Below are 24,160 nucleotides of genomic sequence, written 5' to 3'. Positions count from 1 at the left end.
AGAAGTATAACTTGATGAAACTTTCTTTATAGTTCAAAATGATGTTATGTGCATGGAAGTAGTCAAACCAAGAGAAGAATTCATTGATCCTATGGGATATGAGATGAAAAAGGAGTTCATTGAAGGATGCAAGAAGGTTATTCTAGAGTCACGAAAGGATAAGGGATATCCCAGATGGGGCACCTATGAAGAAAAAGTTAAAGAAGTAGATATTTAGTTTCATAACAATGATATTAAGAAGAGAGTTAACAAAAAGATAGATGGTGTATTGAAGATATTAGGAATGAATAGAGAGGAACTCAAAGAAGCCATGGGAATCTCAACGGAAATGAGAACAAGTGGCCAGTCAGACATTCTCATTCCTAACCCATTAGCCATTGATAGATTAATAGAATGAGTGACAATGGAAATACCATCCACATAGACACCCATTGCACCCTATGAAATAGTTGCACCTATTTGGACTCAAAATTGAAGACCTAGTTTTGAGTACCATTCTTAAAATTAAGCCCTATGAGTCTGTAAGTGTACCCAACTATCCTTTTGAGGCCTCATAGGTGTTTAATTCAGATTTTACATGCATTTTGTGAAGATAAATTTCTAGTCTAAGTCATTCTGTGAAGTTCTATTTTGAATAATGGTCAAATCTGCATTTTTGCTTTAGTGTCAAACAGTGACAGGAGGCCTAGTTTGCAATTGAATATCTCGCACCCAGTAATGATTCATGACTCACTATTTTGTGAATGTTTAGAATGCATATCAAAGAACCTATGTTTCAGATTTTAAGTTTTTTTGACATATTTTAATTAGGTTTTAAATCTCTCAAAGTTGATTATTTACTATTGTCATGCTGATGTAAATTATTTAGAATTCTGGGAGGCCTCATTTGATCAATTAAAACTTTGACCTAGTTGACCAAAATGAGAAAATTCCTTTTGTATTACATTCTAGAGGTCAAAGACTTATTATGTTTCAGTTTTGAGCCCTTTACAAATCTATTTGATCTATTTTTAAACATGATTCCATATGCAATTTGTGAAGTTTTACTTGTGTCAAGAAGTGCAGATTGATTATTACCCTTGTTTGAGATGTCATAACTCTAAAATCATGATAGGTGAGATTAAATGGATTGTACTATTGTCTTCTACTTTGAAAATTCTTTAAGTGTGACAGTTTTCAAGTCTTCATGAATTCATCTCAACTCTTTCCCAAGTCCATTCTATTTGTGAAAATCACTTTTTTGCCAATGTTCCCAATCCTACAAATCCAAGTAACCCACTTTAAGTGTTTTCAAAATGTGCCAAGTTATTTTTCATTAGCCCAAATCCAATATTTATTCTCTCCTCATGATAGTGAACTAATACCCCAATTTTTGTTCTTTCAAATGTTAGTTTGACCTATTTTCGAAGCCAAAACTGGATGCATTTTATGGTTTTTTGAAATGTTTACTTGCAAGCAGTTCTGAGAAGGAAGCTTTGATGGTCAATACCTTTTGACCCCAAAGTCATCATAAGAAAAGATTCAATAGGGTATGAGAATGTGGAGAAAATAATCATCATCTCAGATCTTAGAGCTTAAATAGGTGTTTTGGTCAGTTTTTAAGGCCAAATAGATGACCCCTTGGCATGAAATTGGTAGTTTGCAAAAAATACTAAAATAAGTTTTTAAATGATGGTTTAGTGATTGAATTTCAATCTGATCAATTATAGGTGATTAATTAATCAATTTCAAGAGTCATGTATTTAAGTTCAAAATTTTTTTTAGCCAAATCCACTTTGGGGCCTAGCTAACTCCACCAGACTAATAGAACATGAGTGACTAAATGATGTCACAATTGATTTGCATTGCTATGCTATGTGAGGTCATGATAGAATGTATGTTATCTCTTACAAATAAGCAAGTTGTGAGGACAATATGTTTTAAAGTTGGAAATGATATATTGCTTTCTTTAGCAGGTGTTTGTAGAAGCAAATTGAAGAGGGTGCAAATTGTGAAGGAACAAATCCATTTCCGAACAAAGTGATTGCTCTAAGGGAGCAATGGTTTGGTATTGAGATAATGTCACAAAAACCTTTTCCCTTTTATCCATAGTGAGTTTTTCCTCATGAATTCATAGTCCTTTCCTGAGCAACCCAAGGTTCTAGATGTTCACTTTCCCTCTCAATATCCATAATTTGAGAAGAAGATTATATTGTTCACCTCTTGAATGGTATCCATTTTGAAGATATCTTGATCTCCTTTCCAAATATAGTTCCTTGTGGAGTTAAACTCAGAGGTAGTGCTAGGAAGATTATTTTGAATCCACATAATGATTTTGTGTTAAGAGAGGAAGATGGAGTTCTGGTCATTGCAGGAGATGATGATACAAATGTTCTTGGACCTTTTCCATAGTTGATTGATCCTTGCAAGTAGAGATAAATATGGGGAACATTTAAGGAAAAATAAATTATCTTTATTTACAAATAAACATAATAGATGAGGATTGGAAAAAGGATGTAAGAGTAGAATTGTTTAGCATTAGTTATAGAGAAATAGGTGAGAATAATGATGTACTCATGGATCGGTCTTCCATTTTCGTTAAGGTGGACAGATCTGTCACAATCATTTTGCCCCTCTTTAGTTAAAATCCTACCATGAAGATCATTTGAAGAATATAAGTGAGTTGGTAGAGAAAAGATCAAGGAAATCTTGTTCATGAAAGCTCCAAGGGAAGACAGCCAAGCAAGTGACACCATGATGAGGATTAAATTCACAAATCCAACTTGAAACTTCACCACAACCAAACACTTGCAAGGACTAAGCAAGGGAGAAGTTTTAGAGACCCCTTTGCATTATATGAATGAAGGAGATTAGAGTGGTTTCTTCTCTGAGCATTGTCTAGTCAACATCCAATCACCAATCATTTTTTCTCTTTGAAGGGGATAGCCAAATAGTAGTTTATGATGATAGTTTTCAAACCAATAAACATGTGTTTTGCAAGACTACAAGCTATCATCCCCAAATTAATGTTGTTCTTAATGCAACCCCTGTTAAGGGGGTGAAGCATTTCAAAAATCTATTCAATGCAACAATAAAGTCATACATCCTTGATAAATGGGAATGGAGAAATTTGTGTGATTAGCAGAAAGAGAGGAGCAAATTTCAATTTTTGATCTTAGGGATTAATCCCACATTATCTGTGTAGTGGAACATTTTAGTATTTAAATAGTAAGGTAGACAATAAGTTAATGTCTAAAAGAGCATTCCTTTTGAGACATAAGGCAGCCTCATACATGGGCCCACTAGGCTAGTTGAGGAAAGTTTAAGTAAATTTTGAACAACATGTGCTAACAAGGATAACTGACATGGCAGTTGACTAGATAGTGACTTGGAGATCTAGATGGACACATGGCAAAGTAAGGGAAAATGGTGAGATGACACAATGTAGATGATTCTAAGCTAGGTGCACTTTTTGAGGCAAATGACATGGCAAAAAGTGACAAATGACACAGTGTCACTTTGTCACTAGTGACGTGGTGAACCTAAGATTGCATAGCGACATAGAAACAAGCCACCAAGTTATAGAGGTCGATGGCATGGCAAAGATGATGTAGTGATGCAATCCAAGATTAACACATGGTGATTGATGTTAAGGTGGAAGTTGCAGGGTAGACTCACCAAATTGTGTCATGTGGTGCATGATTGACAGTTGTCACCATGTCACCAAGAAAATATGCATGTTGGTTAACCATAGCAACATGGCATCACAATTAGAGGCCACCAAAGGGCAGTGGCCCTAGGAAGAAGTGGCAAAATGAGAACCAATCTAGTAGTGCAACATGGCACCTATGTGGTGGATGAAAGTGCAAAACTGATGAATCAAATGCTACCACATGGCATAGCTCAGTCAAATAGGTTTGACCCAAATGACATTTTGGAGGGAAAAAACATAGCAATAAAAAATAAAATTTTATTGTTTCTCCAATCTCTAGATGTGAAAAAAGTTTCAAATCTTTTAAGATTATCAGCTAAATTTTTAACCTTAGGAGATATTAAATACTTGAAAAGAAATATGTCTTGAGCATCACACCAGGGGCATGAAGATTCATGTCTCCCAATAATATTTTATCTATTTGCAGCACTAGCTTTGAGGGTTGAGTGTAAATTGTATTGTGGAGAGAGTTCATATTCAGTCAATTCAACCAAATTTTGTTTTCAAAGTGTTGTTGTAAAATAAGAGTCAAGAATGAACAAATAGTTTGTTCTCCTTTTCAATTTTATAAATCTACCAGAGTGGTTTGATGATTTGCATTTCTCCTACATCTGAAGGATTAGTTTAGATTTGTCAAGCGAAAAATTATGTTTTATTTTTCACATCTATGAGTGGTGTCTCTAAATCTTTGTACCCATTTTTTCCTAGTTGATTTCATTGTAATATTTTGAAGGACTTTCAAGTTGTACTGGAATATCTAAAGCTTTTGATAGTCTCTTGAAAAGGAAGTATAAGTTCTTGATAAGTTTTAAGGTGTTGTTGCATCTACTGTTATAAAAATAAGAAGTGTTAGAAAGTAAATCACAATAGTGATTTATTTATCATCTTTCAAGGATGTGGTGACTCTGTATGGTTTTGATTAGTGGTGTTAAGGAATTTCAAACTTACACCTATGCCAAATCAGCAGATCAAAGTTTAGCTTTAGCACTTGAGGTATTTTTTATTTTCATGTTTCCCTTTCATGGAAGTCTAATGTTAGAAATAGTTGCCTCTATTCAATGATTTTTAGCACTAGGATAAAGTAGTAGAAGGTTTGTTTCAAGATGGAATTAGATCTCAGATCTGAAATTAATTTACCAAGTCATGAAGATGTGCTCAAAGATGTTGTAGAAAATAAGGAAAGAACTTTGAAATTAGATTATTAGCTTCATAAGGAATTTAGTGGGAAGCATTTAGGGTCTAGGAGATGATCATATTTATGTAAAATTCAAATCAGCACTCATGGAGTTGCATTTTTATTTAAGACCTAAGGAATCTTCCTAGCTTATTATTTTCCTAGATATTTTTATACCTGATTTAGTTAACTTACTAGCACATTTAAGATTACAAAATCTTTTGCAAATTGAAGAATACATCAAGAAGATAAAAAGTGTTTTGTACTAGGTACCCATTTTTCAACCTCATTTAGTTACGACAGTTGAAATTTGATTTCTGATGAAATGGTGAGCTAGGTGAATGCTAGAGGAAGTACGGATGCAGTTAGCAATGAATTTCCTCACTTCTAAATAAGTTTAGTGAGGTTTTTATAAGCATTTTAGGTGCATGCCTAATGATTTTATTAGATTAGGGTTTTTCATCAATTAGAGGAGATATTTTTAGTTTGGTGCACACAATGATGAGATCTCTTTCTAATTTTAATTATAAAGTGAAGAGAGATGTTTTGTAGCAACAAGGAATGCAGATTCATGTGGACACATGTCACTTCTAGATCAAATCTAAGATTTCATTCCTTTCCTATATCTTTCCTTCCCTCTCTTGTTGTAAGGGTTCTTATTTTTACTATGAGCCCATAGGGTTCCAATTTCATGGACATTTTTCACTACTAAGATACCACAAGGAAGGCTCTAGTTAAGTTGAAATTTTTGTCGTGATTGTGATACCGTTCTCTTTAGCATATTTTTCTATTATGAACAATAGTAGTAAGCCTAATAAAGATAGTTCTAATCTACTTAGTGGTTTCAAGAGTTATTTACATGCATCTTGAATGTATATTTTCAAAGAAATGAATACAAAGAGCAAGAATCTTCTTAGTTTCATTCTAATTCTTGTCTCCTATCTTTGTAATCTAAAATGCTTTATGGTTTAGGGACAAAGAACTTAGACCCTTTTGCATCCCCTTAAGGTTGTATGTTTGGTATGTTTTGTTGTTGGAATGAAGAGCCAAGTAAATGCTTGATGTAATTGATAGGGTTGTTAATTATTTGAGAAGGATATTTCAGGATAATGAGGTCTTTGTGAACCTAATGTTTGATTGACAATGTGATAGGATAGATCTAATATCTTGGTGTATGGAATATGTCATTGGTGTCATAGATGTATGTGTATGATTTGTGGAACCGCCCAATAGATAAGGCACCGATTAGTTATAAGATCAACTTGTTCTTACTATTGCATATTTGGAGATTTGTTGAAATCAAACATTTAATCATCCATTTCCCTTTCTATTTAAGAGATGAAAGGATGCCCTCACTTATCTTATCAACTTCTTAGGTCATTTTATTAGCTATTTCATGTCTATGATCTTTGCATAAGTATAGAAGATATAAGGGTTTTATTTGCTTTGTTCAGATTTAGTGTATGCTTTTGAACAACTAGTACCATATGAAGAATCTATAGGTATACTCGCCTAAGTTTTTCAAAGCCTAAAGTAGAAGAAGGGTCTAAACTTATAGTTGGCCAAGTGTCTAAAAGGATATGTTGTAGATGGGAAGTAGTTGCCCCTAGATGTATTATGTTTTCATGGGGGTAATTTGAAGTGTAACATTTTAAAACACCAACAACACCTATGCAACTATCATTTTTCCACCAGTTTAGAGAAGAGATGAAAAAGATGTCAACATAGTCAAAATTCATTCATCCACTCCACTTAGCATCAGAAAGCTTGCAAGGCTAGTTGAAGTAAAATAGGAACCAGTACAACCACCCAAACATAAGAGAGTGCAAGAATTTGTTAGTAGTCTAGGTAAGAAGAGAAAGACACTTGTCACAAATAAGCGTAAGAAGCAAAAAATAAGAAGAGAATAGAAGAAAGCAATAAAGAGAAGAAGAAAAGAAGGAAGAAGAAAGTAAGAAGAAAGAAGAAGAAGAATAAAAGGAGAAAGAAGAAATGTATAAGAAAGAACAAGAAAATAAAAAGGAAAATAAAGATGAAGAAGTAGAAGAAAGGAAGGAACATGAGAAAAAGAATGATGAATTAGACACATTTTCTGATGAACATAAGAAAATAAATTGAAATTTTAAAGTAAAGTGAAAGGTGACTACCCATGAAACATCTTTGAATGCACCCCAGTTGAAACACACTGAAACTGAGGTTAACAATGTTGTTTTCTAGCATGTGGATGAAAGTTTAGAGGTCATTCCTATGAGAAGTGTAGAGACATATAATTCTTCTAAGTCTCCATTAGAATCAATTCTAGCCACATTGTCTAGAGATAATGATGATGATGATCAAGTTGAATCAATATCATCCCTAAGAAAAATTATTCAAAAAAACAAAAGGTTAAAGAGTCTTCAAAGCTTATTGATGGAAGTGTCCAAGAAACTACAAAGTGTCATATCAAAGAAAGTGACTCAATGAAAACTAAAGGATAGAGCTAAAGTAGTGATCAAGGCTTTTGATACTAAACTCACACAATTATAAAAAAATTGCACCCTCAATGGTCCAAACCATTCATGATGATGAGATGTTTACAAATTTTTATGAGATCATTAGAGAAGATTTAAAAGGTCTGGATGTATGCATCAAGGAATTAAGGAGATGCTTGACTAAAGAAAAAGCATATGGAAAATGTATTTTGTCACATGATTTTTTCAAAGATATTTCAAACAAGTTAATAGTCAAATTGATAGAATTGAAGACCCTTGTTACTAATGTACAAAGTCCTAATGTATAGATCATAGACTTAGAAAGTAGAGTTAGCCAAACTCATGATGACATTGGATTATTAGAGATGAAAACGGAAAAAATATTTAAAAGGAATTTTCTATTAAGAGAGAAAAATAGAAAGTTTCTTAGAATATCCAATGTAGTAAAGGAAAAATCTGACAAGAACCTTTCTATTTTGAAGAACTTTGTAGACTGCTTAACAAAGATATCCACTTAGAAATCTTAAAAGTAGAAGTTCAAAAATAAATGTTTTTTATATAAGTTTTGCACCATCTTTTTCATTGATGTCAAAGAGAGGGGGGGGGGGGGGGGCGGTGAATGAGGAAAATTGTACGTAGAGAATGTAATATGGAAGGGCAAGTATAGTGAAGAAAATTGTATAAGGGAGTTAAAGGTAAGAGTATTGCAAAAGGTGGAGTAATATTATGTAAAGATGGTATAAATAGTATAATGATCATAAAGTTTTTTGTAAATTTTGTAATGACTATGTAAAAAATGTCACAAATTTTGAAGTTTTGCAAATTTGATTTTTGGGACTTAGCCAATTTTCCCATATATGCTTACATCAATGCCAAAGGGGGTGATTGTTGGAAACTTGGATAGATTACATATTTCAAAGTTTTCATTTATGGAAACATATAATTAAGATTGAATGAGAAGATCTTGAAGATAAAGTTTTGGGTTGAAGACTTAGAAAATTGTCTAAGCATCAGAGAGCTTAACTCTCAGGATAGAGGCTATTTTGATTAGTTCAATTTACAAAGACATTTTTGGCATGTGTACACTAAGATACAAATAGATCAAAGTATGTATCATCTATAGATATGAGTGCGAGGTTGTACAATTAGTATGGAAAAATATATTAGTATTTTATAGAGAGAGTGTTGAGTTGATAGAATAAGGTAAAAGACATGGAATCAAATATTTTATATTAAGGAATTATTTTATTTATCAAATTAATTACTTGGTTAATTAGGGATAACATCCTAGATATTCACTCTAAATATGAAAGAGTTAATTTTTTTATTTTGGAAAGCATGCAAAGGTATGAAGATCAATAGTACATGTTATTTTGAAATAACTTGGTATGTAAAGATAGAGCTTGAAATGTGAAGTTTGTATATGTCTATAACACTAATAAGCTATTATTTCTAAGATGTGAAATTCTAATGTTTGATTAGAGAAGTATGAATATATGATCAGTTTTGTGAAGAGTAGCAAAGGAAAATCACATATTGAAGATATCAACAACAATAAGAGGTTTTTGTATTTATACTTTGTATTGAAGAATGTTATTGTACATTTCATGTTTGGGCACTAGGCTCATCTTACATACTTTGTAATAGACTCCTAATAGAGTCAACACCTTTCACAAGATGCTTTAGATTAGTGGATCATTTTGTGGGTACCATCTCCACCGATATTTTGCCTTTGTCCATGGTTTCCCTAATTAACATAATATGGTGTTATTTGTTGCATTAATTTATGGTTGTGTTTACTATTCAGTATAATTAATTTATATTCATATTCAAGTTTGATGTTTTTTAATGATATCCATAATTAGGTAAAAGTTTGTGAAATAATTATTCACCCCACCCCACCCCCCCCCCCCCCCCCCCCCAACTTCTTAGTATTTCCTGTTTCTAACAAATTGGTCCTTTAGGGACAAGGATGTCTCACTCTCTTCAAACCAACTCTCTAAACCATCTCCTCAACAACTAGGTTATCAGTACAACCACCATCCAAAATCACATTCCAACATTTACCTCTAGACTTATAATGTGTCTTGAATAAGCAACACTCATTGGACTATCGCCTCCTCTTGCTTCGGTGCATTCACTTAATGCACATTCTCATTCACTACAACAACTATTTTATCACCATCCTTTCTATTAAAGGACACTGAAAAGATTTATGTCCTTTACCACATATGAAACAAGTTCCTTTAAATGCACCTCTATTTGTTCTCTTCCTCTATTCAATAGGTTTTGGTTCATCTTTACCAAGTGATCTTGCTTCTCCTTCCATTGAGAATAACCTTGATGTCTTCTCTTCAACTTCTCTTCTACCCTTAGAACACACTGATAATGATCCTCAACTAGAGAAAAAATTAGCATACCAATCTCATCCTGGATATTCAATCTCAAGCCATTAATATATCTAGCCACCTTTTCCTTAGAAATTTCTCTATGTCCAGACCAAATTGTTAACTGATAGAAATCCTTGGTATAATTCTTCATAATCATATCCCTCTATTTTAGTTTCCACAACCTCTTAAAAAATTCAAGTTCATAATCAACATGAATAAAATTAGCCTTCAATTTTGTCACCATCAATCTCTACCCAGTGGTCTTTATTTCACCTTCCTCTTATCTATCTCTTTGTAATTCTTTCTACCATAAATAAGCATCACCTTTCAACTTAGTTTGTGTCAACCTTACTCTAAGAAGATCACCAGTATCCTCTAACTCAAAGTAGACTTCTACTTTACCAATCTAATCATCTAGGTCTTTAGGATTCAAAGTACCTGAAAAATTAGAAACATCCATCTGTGCTTCTATTTCAACTAAGCTCCAGATCTATCCAAGTGACCAGTTTTATCTTCTAAAATCCTCTCCATTCAATCAACTCTATCTTCACCACTAGATCCAGCAACCTCAAATTCTTTGATAGCTTCCTAATAACCATCTCTAGTACCCACCTTCCTTGGTACACCAGCTATAGTTCAAATGATCTCAAAAACCATATTACCCTTCAACATCTCTAACTTAGATATAAAATCCTCTTTAACCTTCTCTAAAATTTTAGTCTCCACATTATCACGAAGATCTACAGTACCATATGGTTTTAATTTCATAGAGGAATCTTCTAAGATCCTTGCAAATCCAAGGCAATAAATCCACAAGATCAACTTGCTCTAATACCACTTGATATAGTAGAAGGTAGGAGAATCCCCAAAGGATATGTCCTAGACCGTAGCAAATAACCACACAACAAAAGAATGACAATAACTCAGAGATTTAGATCAATTGTAACACATTATTATGATAGAATCAATAGATTAACAACCAACATACCTGACTTTAAGGCCTTCCAAGTTACTACCAAACACATAAGCAATTACAATAACAATTCTAAAAGACCTCAAAAGATCCAACTCCTAGGTAGTCTAGAACTACAATCTAGTAGAGAACCCTAAAAGGAATCTAAACTTGTGCTTTCAATCCACCAATCAACCTTCTTGTTTCCCATGAACACTATAGAAGTTATTGTAAACTAACCATGTAGGGGACTTAAGAGGAGGATATCTACCGTCCCTTACTTTTATTGTTGAGTGGGAAGAGAGGGAAAAACTACCATAAATTATTATTGTTATTTCCTATGGATTTCACCACCAACTAACCTTGTAGTACAATCCTAAAATGCACAAATAGGCATGTTTATATTTTTTTTATAAATGTTATGGCTTGAAGCACCCACATACTAGATAATGTATGGCCCTTATTAAAAAGGCATCATGGAATCTAGGGATACTTGGTGTCTAACAAATTTTAGTAAAACTGTGTATTTTATGAACTTGCTAGATTAAAATAAACTGAATTAAAGATGATGCCTTTGTAAAGGGTTCACAAAGTGATTGATTGATTCCTAACTATCATATCAGGATTATTTAACAAATGGTGAGAACTTGCATACAGGCACACACATATTATGTTGTGTTCTCTTATTTGGAGAGAGTATGCACTATACACCCTAGTCTATGAATTGTATGATGCTAGGTTCCCTATCCTACCCAAACAGAGAGAAAAGATGACTGGTTGTATAGTTGAAAGTCCCATGACATAATTTCTTGTCACCAAATAAACATATGATGACAATTTGATTGTGACAAGTGCATAAGCAAATTTAGAATGATCTATGAGAGAGGACACTAAAGCAAGAGCAATAAAGAGAATAACAAATTGTAAATGGTTACAAATAAGTAATTTCAAGATGATTTTCCATTTTTATTAGAGTTGCTTGGATCTAACAACCATTAGTGCAAGAGATTCTAGATTAATCTAAATGCATGGATCAACATTGTAAATTCATTGAACCTTAAATTACACATAGATTCATGTATCCTCACCAAATCTCTACACTATATAGACATAAAGCTAGTTGTGAAAACAATAATAACTCATAAAAGAAAAGTTTTGAGTTCAAAATGTTATTTTATATTCTACACTTTTCCTTCTCTAACTCAACTTTCCTTAAAATATAGATTTTAACAAGGTCATCCTAATTTCAATTTTGTTTTAAAATATTAAATACAAACAATTTAATGAAACAAGATTTTAAATAATGAAAATTAAATTTTCTGCTTAACTTTGATTGTGAAGTCTTATCCCCTTACCTTAAGTGTCTTTACCTAGCATGTGGATGTAATATTCCAATTTCTTCATGTGTGTCATTGTTTTGGCTAGTTAGTTCCCCTTTCACAAATTCTTTAGTTATAAAAACAAACAAATTAATAATTAAAAGTATACTAACATATATCTACATGCAATCATTATTTATTTTATATTTTATTTATAAAAATAATTATAAACATGTTGCATAAATATAAGAAATGATATAACTTTTTATATCATAAAATATTTTAATTTTGATGTGAATATAATTTATCTAGAATAATTGCATCACAAATTGCAAAGTATTTAAATTCTATTTGTATGTTTCATTTTAGAAAATCTATATTAAATATTTTTATTTTTTATTTTTTGATGAATAGTCTTGTTCTATTAAAAAATATACATAGAATACAATTCACAAAAAAGGGGTTGGAGGATACAAGATCACCCTGCAAGAGAGTTCAAGTGGCCAAAGCCAAAACTAAACACACAGCATCAGCTGGAAGAAGTAACTATTCATAAAAAAAAAACATATATAGCAACCTCAGGCTACCAAAGCAATGGCAGCCGAGGGGGGAGCATCATCTTTGTCATTGAAACCCCAATCATTTCTAGGATTGGGGGGCAAGCTGGGCATAGACCAGCCATCATCAAGAGTAATAGCAGCAGAGGGATTAGTGGTATCTTTGACCTTAGGTCACGGAGGGGAAATTGCCAGTGCCAGGTGAGGTCATTTGCCAGCAGTATCTCGACGAGCACTAGGAGGAGGAGGCGGGGACCAGCCAGAGCCACCATGGGGTGGGGAGGTAGAGTGGCACCTCCAGCTACCAACCCCACCACTAGGAGAGTGATGGCAGGAGGCCTACGAGCACGGAGTGTGCGAGTGGTAGCTTGAGGAGTGGTCCCACTATCGGTGGCCACAAGGTGTCGAGGTGTATGCTGAGGCATCTGGAGGTACTCGAGCCAAAGTGCAAGGGGCATTGCCCCAGTGGTTGAGCAGCTCCTGCAGGTGAGCAACTTCTAGGGAAACTTTGTTAGCTTGCACATGTATCTGCATAATAACATTGTTACAAATACAAGCTTTAGTGTACATTGCAATGTTAACATCCAAAAAGCTGTGTGTGAATAAAATAGCATTTCCATCTTTCCACAGAGTAAACAAAATTTCCACCCTGAATGTATGCCAGATCTGGGTGTACTTTCTGGGAATTTTGGGGGAATCACCCAGCAAGATCATGTGCCATGAAAATGGTTCGAGCCTAAAGGGCTTGAAAAAATCATGAATCTAGTGCCAGTAATAATGTGCATGTTTACAAAACCAAAAAAATATGTAGAAAGGACTCAGGCTAACCACAAAAGGGACATCTAGGATCAGGAACCCCTATGTGCTTGAGTCGAGGCCCCAAGGGAAGACCTTGGAAAGCAAGGTACCAAGCAAATTGGGCAATCTTGGGCTCAGTAATAGTGCACCATATGGTATCAAAGCATTTTTGCCACTGAGAAAGCGAAGATTGCAAATGCCATCTCTTATTGAGTGTTTCTGCCATTGAAAGATGGGGCGAAACCCATTGGTATCCCTTATTGGGCTTGTAGTTGGCAAAAGGAGTGTCAGGATACCACTTCCATTCATGCCACCAAGGATGACCAAATTGAATTCCAACCTTGTGCACCAGATGTACAGGGATGGAGGAAAGCAATAGGTCAAAAGTCTGTCGATCTGCACGGACAAGGTGGTACTGAACCTGCATGTCTTCCCAGGTCTTGAAACTCATAGTGACCCTAGAAAAGAGATCTTTCATAGTTCTGATGCCATGTTTGAAAAAACAAAGAGCACTAGCACCTTGGGTCTTAGCAAGAGGGTTACCCTGAATGGAAAACAGGGGAGACCACCAAATATTCTGTTGATTCAAGGAGAGACCATTACGAAAGCCATCCCCAACCCAATGAAGCCAGGGCTTAATAGACTCCTAGGCTTTCTAGATGCTCTTGATAACAAATGAGCCCTGTATGACAATAGGATTGCACATGATGAGAAGGGTTGGAAAACCAATCCCCTTCCACGCGGGTCTGTTAACAAGGAAGCCAAAGAAATGCAATGGTGAACCAGAATCTTCCAAGCTTCATCTCTAGTGATAGCTTGAATGATCCACTTGGCACAAAGCACAAGGCCTTGTTTGTGAGTGTCAAGCAGACTGAGGCCACAAAATTCTTTAGGGAGGCAACAAAATTCCATGAAATCCATGATGATCGAAACCAGAAGCCGAGAGGAAAAGGTTTGGATTAATAGGGTGGAGTGGGTGGGAGGAAGATATGGTTGATGGATGATAGGTTGGAAGACTTGTGAGTGAGTGGATGAAGGAGTCGGAAAGATCATCATTGGAACACACCTTGAAGGGTGATGGAAAGGAGGGAATTGCAGAGGATATGTATGTTTGGATTTTGGGATATAGGGACCCAAAATGGAAGAAGGTGACAATGGATTGGGGATGGTGGATTTGGGTATATAAGGACCCAAAATAGATGTGGAAGCCTTTGGATTAGCTAAAATGGATGTCATTTGGATTCTTTCCTTGAGTTTCATTGCTACATTAAGTAGCTTCGGGATCCACATATTTTTTTCTTTTTGCACTTTATGTCTTTGTGGCCTTTTGATTTTTCTTTGGATCATATTTTTCTTTTCTTGAACATGTCTATTAGAGGGGACATGTTGATCCTTGTGCTTTTGTGGATTTTTGGCTTTATGCTCATTTTTTTTGGCATACAATTTGCTTCCATTGGCTATGGTATAGGTGCATGAAGATAAGCAAATGGATGGTGGACATTGGAAGGAATTCAAGGACATGTGCCTTTGTTGATCTTTAGTAGGAGCATGAGCGGATTAAGTGGAAGACATGGAGATGGTGGATGGATGTATGTAGGGCCCAAAATGGAAGGAAGGGATGAAGGGTTTAGATGTGGAACATAAGGACCCAAAATGGATTGAAGTGAGCAAGGAATGGGAATATGGATATAAGTTCCTAAAATGGATTTTGAAGAGGAATGATGGGAAGTTTTAGGTTTGGAAGGAAGAATTTTGGATTTGGAAGGAGTGGAAGGATTACCAACATCTTGAGACCGTATTTTTGCAATGGGATACTTATCATTTTCAAGACAAGATGTGAGTCCAGGTGTATGGGTTTCATGAGTGGATTGGATATGTATGATAGGATCATGTGGAGGACTATGAGGGATAATAGGATCTTGGGATGGAGTGGGATCATGAAAGGAAAATGAAGGGGTACTTTGATCTTGACTTAGAAGAGGATCATGAAGCAGAATGAGTGGATCATGAGATGGAATAGGATCACATAATGGAGGGGAGGGAATGAGATTATGAGGTGGAACATTTTGATCTTGATGTGGAGGAGTATTAGTGGATAGAGTGGAAGGAATCTCTTCATGAAGTGGAGGATCTATGGAGGCTAACTCTTGAGATGGAATGGAAGTTGTAAGGTGCATGGTACATGGAATGTCTTGGTCTTGGTTAGGAAGGGAATCATGGGATGGACTAGGAGGGATAAATGGATCTTGAGGGATAGGGGAACGATGGGATGAAGAAATGCTCAGATCTAGAGGAAAAGAGGAATCTAAAATGTCATGCTTTGGAGGAAGGTCTCAAGATGGAACTGGGGGTATGATGTGAGGTGATTGGCTCTCTTTATCTTGTTCTTTACATTTAGCCAATAATGATGAGAAATACCCCTTACAAGGTGGGGATGATGTGGATTTTTGAGGATTAGGATTGTGAAGGGAATTGCATGGAGGGTTGGGGTTGGATGAGACATGAGGACTATGGTCTTCGAAACATGGAGGAAGAGGACACGTGGCATGGAAGGCAGCCTCTTTCTGTTGGCTTGCTAAGGGATAATTCTTTAATTGTTCCATTTCCATGGCAAGGGCATTGATATTTGAGGCATTGTGTGGTCTATGAATGGAATTGTATGTAGTGGAAGGATAATGAGGTTGATTTCCCTTGTCAAAGGTAGAAGAATAATGAATATGAGATGGATTAGAGTTAGATATGAAATTTTGAAGATGAATTTGATATGAAGGTTGAATGGGAGGTATAATTCCATATTGTCTTTGAAGATTGAAAACCATTTGATTAAGTAAATTCAGATCCATAGATGTTAGATTAAGAGTGACGAAAGATTTGATGATGGATGGAATAGGAACCTAGGACTAGGAGCAAGTTTGGACTTTGTGTTGACTTGATTTGAATTGGATTGCACTTGATATTGACTTGATTGGATTTGATTTGATTTGATTTGATTTGTTTTGATTGGATATTAATTGGATGAGGGTTTGATTTGATTTGATAAAAACCCTATGGTATTGCAAACAAGTGAATGCGAGATGTGAATGAAAGTCCAATGTGTATGACTATGCTCCTATGTCCAAAGTAGAGGATTGATGAAAGATTCAATTAGAAGAAGACGTGGATGAAATTAGAAAGATTGATTATGGAGGAATATGTAAATGGATTGAGTTAAGAATTGATTAGAAAGGAATGAATTTGATAAGGGATTGGATTAGAAGGATGATGATGTGAAGGATTGAATTAAGAATGCATTATGAGATTGGAGGAGGAAATTGAAGCTAGATGATGATGAAGCATGACTAGGATGAAGATTATGGATTAGATTGAATGATGAGGAAATGATTTCGATGAATGGAGATGATTAGGACATCAAGGGAAGATTTGAATGATGAAGACAAGATGTATGAGGGTGATGACTTGGATGGAAAGAAGATGTGATGTGGAATTAACGTGGACAACTTGACTAAGAGGACTTAAACCAAGACTTGTTTTTGTTGTTTTTGAGATTTTTTTTTAATTTTTTGGATTTTTGAAGTTTTACAATTTTTTTAGATTTTTATGTTTTATGATTTTTTTGGATTTTTCAATTTTGAGATGCAAAATCAAAGAAGGAAATATGTACAAGACAAGTTTAGATGGTGTTTTTCCCCTTTGAATGGGGAGGTTTTTGAACATTCAAGCACGTAGAACACACCAACAAACCTATAAGGTTGCAACTAGGATGTACAAGGATCAACTAAAGGGCGTCCTTGATATATGTAAGGTCTGTGAGGTCCAAATTTGTAGATGAAAGAAAATACTGGCACATAGTCAGGGGGAGATGGTAACCGTAATCTCCTCCTTCACTTCCCAAAAGTATAAAGTTCTTTGGGGCTTAGCCAAGAGTGACAATATTTTTCTTCCAAGAGAGGTGTCTTTCGATTCACCTCCCGATATTTATACTCCGCCAAAACACTGGAGTTGAGGTCCTCCCAAGGGGTGATGAAATCCCCAAGTAGGTCTCCTAAAAAATGAAAAACAAGACCACTTATTTCTTGTGCACCCAAGATCACCCGAAGGCACGAGGGGAGAGAATATTTAAGTGGCCTCGGGGCTGAAAAGACACACATTCTTTCCCAATGAAACTTTAGGTTTTGTAATCTACTTGAAGACACATGTTTAAAGCATACAATGTTCTTTCCAACTTGAAATGTCACCAACGTAAATGAAAATGCGAATTCGTCAACGAGAAAGTAAATCGAGTGCGTGCATAAGCAAATTCGACAAGGAAAGAATCAAATTTCTTTTAGGCATTCAAGATTGTGTGAGTGTTCATTTTAAGCACTAATTCCAAATGTTTGCTAGCCTAAGCATTCACATCCATTTCCTTAAGGCATTCAAGACTGCGTTCGATTGTTTTAGAGTTTAACCATTCATTCAAAAATGAGAGTTTAAGCATACAAGTTCATTCCAAAATAAAATCAAAGCAAAACCTGCAAGCAATATGGTTAGTGATCAAAATATCCCTGCAAAAAATACAAGTTAGGGCAGCAAAAATGAAAGACAAACATGAAACAACCCTACAATGAAAAGGTTAGCACAAAGTTTCATATTTGATAGAGAAAACAAAGATCTAAATAGTATAAAAATCTCATAAAATCACCACCATTAGGATGGGCTCAGAATCAGCTTTCCAATGATATTTTGTTTTGCAAAAATGGAGGTTGTATGCTCAAGTTATGAGCAAACAACCAAAGGTTGTTCCTTATGGCTTAGAAGGACATGTGGACTGTTGATGCAGTGATGATGTCAGTGACCTACAAGCAAAACTTTCATGGTTAGGAGCACGTCAAGAAAAAAAGAAAAAAAAATTGAACTTTTTGCTTAAAAAGGCATTCATGACGGAAAAATAAATAAATAAATAAAATAAATGTTATTTTTTAAAAACTAAACTGTGAAATAACAAAACAAAAGTTTCTAACATTTTGTTTTTGGTTTGTTTTGATGTTTTGCATTTTTTTAAAATAAAATAAAGTAAAAATTGTTTTTGTTTTGTTTTAAAAATGGGGCGGAGCGGGGAGAGGGGAGTGTTTTGCAAGGAGCGGAGGGGGGTTGCGCGCGGTGGAGATTGCAAGGGTTTGAGGGCAGCTACCTAGGGAGCTAAGGCAGTGAGGCTTTTGAAGTGGAAGCGACCGAGGGGAGGAAGCGAAGGAAAGGTTGTGCCATCAGGGTTGGAACAGGTGTGGGAGGCAGTGGAAGCAATGCCGCTCGTGGAGGACAATGCAGAGGAGGCACAGGGTAGGAGGGAGATATGTTCAGTGGGCGCGGCATTGTACAAAGTTGGGGAAGATGGGCGGGCCGAAGGGAAGAGGTGGTGTTGGTGGAGTGAGGAGAAGAGGTGAGAAGCGGGGCTGCATTTGCACCCTAGTTTGCTGTGAGTGAAGCGACAGTGGTGGTGAATGGCGGAGGACAGGGAGTGGGCGGCGGAGCAGCCGCAGGAACGGAAACGATCGCAATGGAGGCCGTGGAGGAGGGATCTACAGCTCGGGAAAGGGGAGCAAACGCGATAGGATTCTGGCCACGAGCAGTGATAGTGGAGATGAGTGGCGGGGCTACGAAAAAAAGGAGAAGCGGAGAAGCTGCCAAGGGGGGCTGCGGTGGCGGTTGCGCCGCTCGCGGGTGCCGCCACAAGTAGCGTCATGGGGTGGCTCCATGGTGGTGGTCGCCCTGCGATAAAACCAAATAAATAAGAGTTGTTAAAAACTTTTTTTTTTTCTTTTTTAAAAAAAAATTTTAATTTTTATAACAATTTATATATATGTTAAAAATGCATTAAAAAAGATATACATGAATCTTAGTTCCCAATATATATATATATATATATTTTTTAATTTAAACTTTTGACTCCTTTTTTTTTAAAATTTGATTTTTGAGTTTTAATTAAACTAAGCCCCCTTTTTTTTGTTTTTTTCAATTTATAAGCAAAACAAAATTTTTTAAGCATAAATAGAATAACACAAAAATAAAGAAAACCCCCCCATTTTAATTTTTTTAAAATCTATTTATCTATTAACAAAGAAGGAGTTTTTTTTTCCTTTTCTAGTTTTCCAATTAACGAGGTATACCTAATGTATATACACTCATACAACTTAAAAATAGGGAAAAAAGAAATATAAAGTGTTATATGTCAAAAAACTTCTCTTATATGCTCCAAACTCAATGGTGGGCTTTATGGATCGATTAGACACTCCTCATGAAACTTGATCTTCAAATGCAAGCCTTCAACCTACAAGCTTGAAAACTCACAAAACACTCAAAACCACATTAGATGGTTAGTTCAAATAGCGGCAACCGTCGCATAAGATTGCTTGGGTTGCAAAGGGGTCAAGGCAGCCTTGCCCTTGCATCCAACAAAAACCCAATCTTCTTTTTTCCCTTCGGCTTGTTTGGTAGGCACATATTTAGGTGCGGGTTTTTCCCTTGAGGTAACTAAGGGGCAATCTCAAATCTTGTGTTCTACCGACTGGCACTTATAGCAGGTGCTAGGTAGGTTCAGGTAAAGCACCTTTTGAGAGAAGGTCTGTGCCCCAATCTGAATTTCTACAGAATCACGAAGATTCTTGGAAAGATCAACTTTGATGTAAATGCAACGCTGAGGGTGACATTAAAGAATTTCTCAGGCTCCTTGGTGACAACCTTGCCAAGGGTTTCGGAAATGGACTCAATGAAATGCCAACATGGCAAGGGTAAACCTGGGAACTCAACCCACACAGGGACCCTAAGCTTTTTATCATCCGAGACAGTAAAGTCTCAGGACCATTTTTGGAAAACAAGAAAAGAAGAATGGGTACCAAGGGTTGTTGGTGAAAACCACCTCTACTTGTGACGGGTTGGCGAAATGAAATAAAAAAAAAAACATTTGGTAAGGTATTGCATGGTATCAAGGCAGACCCCATGAGGGGTCCAGCTCTTGTTAACCCATTCTCTAAGCATAGATTTAGGAGTCTGACCCAAAAAATAACCTATCAAGGTGTGGTGCTCTAATCAATCACATGCAGCATCAAATTCTTGCAAAGGAAGGATAATATCACGATTACCTCATGAAAGACCTTCGAGACAAACTTGTGCGGGCATTTGTTCAGAGGCAACACCATGGCAGTCCAAAGCAGTAGCATGCACACTAGAAACAACTGGGTCACCGCTGGCCAGAGCAATGATAAAAAAGCCTAAAGACTCCCGTAGTAAATATGATTTGATAGCTGTTGCCTGGAAAAGGAAAGTTCAGACAAAGAGATGTACTCAAGAGAACTGAAAAATCACATGAGCCAGGAAACCATAGCAGAGAAAAAATAAAGATTAGAGTAATTTTGACATAATATATTTATATATTTATTTTATAATCAATTTATTAAAAAAAAGATTAAAATATGATAATTGTTTTTTCTTAAGACAAGAACTACAACACTGTGAAAATCTATAAACCTCTCATGTTAAAGATTTTGAATTAGAGTCAACTTAAGCTTCAAAAAATACTTTAATTTTGTCTTTGATTTATTATTTTATAGAATGGTATTTCAATTTGCAAATCCCAATTCCCATCTATCTTTTAGCTACTAACGAACTAACATTGACTAGGCATTTGAAGCCACAAAACGAAATATTAAAATCCAAATAAAATTAGAATTGTCAGTGTTGAATGCTGACTTGTGTACGACCAAGATAGAAGGAAACTAGCATGGTCCACTCATTTTTATGAAAAATGGGTTGATTAATTACATGTATAGTTAAAAACAATATGAATTTTAGCTTAATGCTAGTTGTAGCATGATCAAGCATTTGGACTGTTATATCAATTCTATCTACAAGAATATCATTTTAATATGGAGAACAAAACAAAACTAATTGCAAGAAATCAAAATTCAAATATAACAGTAAAATTACGTTAAGATATAAGTTTTTGGAAAGGAAATATAGCAATATCAGCTAATTCTAATGTTCAAGAACATGTTTAGATCTCATATAATTCTGCAAATCTAATGTAATGGGCACCCCTGGATGTCCCAAAAACTAAACCAAATTGCTGAAAGGAATTATGTCAAACAGTTTGCATTGAACTTCTTATTTCTCCGTCTAATGTTTTAAACCCCTTATAACTCCAAAAATCAAACATTTATTGTTTGTTGTGTTTCGTGCATGGAATTGGTATCATACAAGATAAACAAGAAAGAAACTACAATGATATGCAAAGTGGAAATGAGCTGCTTCTAATAAAATGTTATTTTCAGAATTCATAAAACTAGATACATGGCAAATTTATCAACTCACTAATTACTTCAGTAGTATTGACATAATACTCCATCCCATGCTTTCGAACTTGCTACTACAGTACTTTGTCCTTCAATCAATCCACTACCTTCATAATACCATTCCCTCCAAGTGGCATAAGTGTCGGACAAGTAGTGAAGAAGATATGAGCAAAATACCAAATCTGCCTATAGCTGGAACTGCAACTCAACTGCCTGATAATGAAGCTAATAACAAAGAATTCCAAAGGCCAAACCCCAAGGGAATGATGTCTAGAATGTTACAAGAGAGGATAGACGTCCTCAAATGCCAAGAACGGAGCTGCAACTCTCACACCAATTTCTTCTCATATTCAACCTGCCTAATTAAGCCACAAATGCTTCCTTTTATTCTATTTCCAAGGGTCCGCTCAACTTATATGGGCAATGTGGGATAAAAGATGTGTAATATATAAAACATATATTAAAATACCCCTTATGTCTCCCTTGGGTACACACTACCATAAAATAAATATTAAAGTAACACTTTAATATTTTACAATTAAACTAGACATTACTTTAATAAAACTTGAGGCATTAAAATGTATTAGCAATCAGACTCCGAATAATGCGAGTGATAGCTCATCGAAAAGCTCTCATCGAGGAGTACTGAATTCCAATCACCAAAATTGACCTGCATTGTGTCCTGTCGACTTACTAAAAATAGTAAGTATGCCTGAAACTGAGTAAATCAACTTCGTTTTGGCCCAAACTGGAAATGACTAGGCCAAAACACTCCAGGATCCCATTAAACCCTTCGTTAGTCCTCAGGACCATGTAGAACAAGGCTAACACACACACACTTGGTCAACTACTAAAAGATGGGATCATTACAAATTCGCCCTCCTTGAAATTGCTTGTCCTCAAGCAATTAAGTAACATAATGAACTCCAACCTCCACTTGGATCCCAATTGAAGTAATGTGTGATATCCATATAGACATTAAACAAATTGCAAATGAACATCATTAGGACCAACCACATGTCCTGCAAGTTAGCTCCCAAAACTTGTGCTGATGAAGTATAAGTCTGGATGTCACTAGAAGGTGGCTCCATAGAAGATCTATGAAACCTCTTCCTCCCAACTGCTGCAACACAAAACTGAATCTTTGTAGATAGTGAAAACTGAGCCCAACTCCACTCAGGTGAATGATCAACATCAGCCTCAAACATCATATTGTCATAAGACAATGTTGCATCCATGTTGAACATAGTACTATCCCAAGAGTGAACATTAACACTTTGTTGATCGATAGTATAATATGACTTTGTCACTATATTGCTCACCTCATTAGCAATAACAAGTGTACTATCATCAGAGCACACATCTACAACCGCATGCTTATTACCAAACTCCTCACTGGATGGTTCAACTGACATAGAAGTGGTTGTTGATATGACAGTTCCCTTGCATTCTCCTAATTCCACTATTGCTACATCATCATCCCCTAACAAGGCTTCATATGTGGTCTCCTAACTTTGCACACATGTCTCTATAGACTCTGTCAAAATACCCACATCACCAACATCATAACTGGCTGGTTCTATACATGTCTCGATCCCACCTGAGGAATCAACTACCTTCTACTCTTGAGCAGCATACAAATCATCAATGTTGATGCTCATCTGTCTAGCCATAAGCTGCAACATCATATCCATTTGCCTATTCTGCTCCTATTGCATACGTTGCCCCTTCTCTAATGTACCCAATAACTGTCTGAATAGTACCTCCCCCTGATCTGGACCAGCATTTTTGCCTCCGCCTAATCATGTATTCCTGTCATCTCGATCACCGATATTATTGTCCTGATCACAGAATATCTCCTCTGTTTCTGTATGGTTGGATTCAATGTCCCCCTGCACGGATCTACTAGACTTTTTGCCTTGCAAGTCTGAAATCCTATTTTGTCTTGCTCTGGTATCGCGGAAATTATAAGACCCCTGTCGCATGCTCAAACATAAATGCTTAGCCTGTGTTTTTTATTTATTTATGATTTTAGTGTTTTGACATTTTGTCAAACACTTTTTCTCTCTATCCGACTGTTCCAAATTCCCTATAAGACCTCCACGGGATGGCAGGACTTATAGCTCTGATACCACTATAATGGGCACCCCTGGATGTCCCAAAAAACTAAACCAATTTGCTAAAAGGAATTTTGTCAAACAGTTTGCATGCAACCTCTTATTCCTCCGTTTAATGTTTTAAACCCCTTATAACTCAAGAAATCAAACATTTATTGTTTGTTGTGTTTTGTGCATGGAATTGGTATCATACAACATAAACAAGAAAGAAACTACAATGATATGCAAAGTGGAAATGAACTGCTGCTAATAAAATGTTATTTTCAGAATTCATAAAACCAAATACATGACAAATTTATCAACTCACTAATTACTTTAGCAGTATTGACATAATACTCCAGCCCATGCTTTCGAACTTGCTGCTATA

This window comes from Cupressus sempervirens, chromosome 8, assembly GCF_028749045.1.
Source record: "Cupressus sempervirens isolate cs-2001-9-10 chromosome 8, ASM2874904v1, whole genome shotgun sequence".
In the NCBI taxonomy this organism is placed as follows: domain Eukaryota; kingdom Viridiplantae; phylum Streptophyta; class Pinopsida; order Cupressales; family Cupressaceae; genus Cupressus; species Cupressus sempervirens.
The sequence above is the reverse complement of the archived record's forward strand: the minus strand, read 5'-3'. Positions refer to the sequence as shown.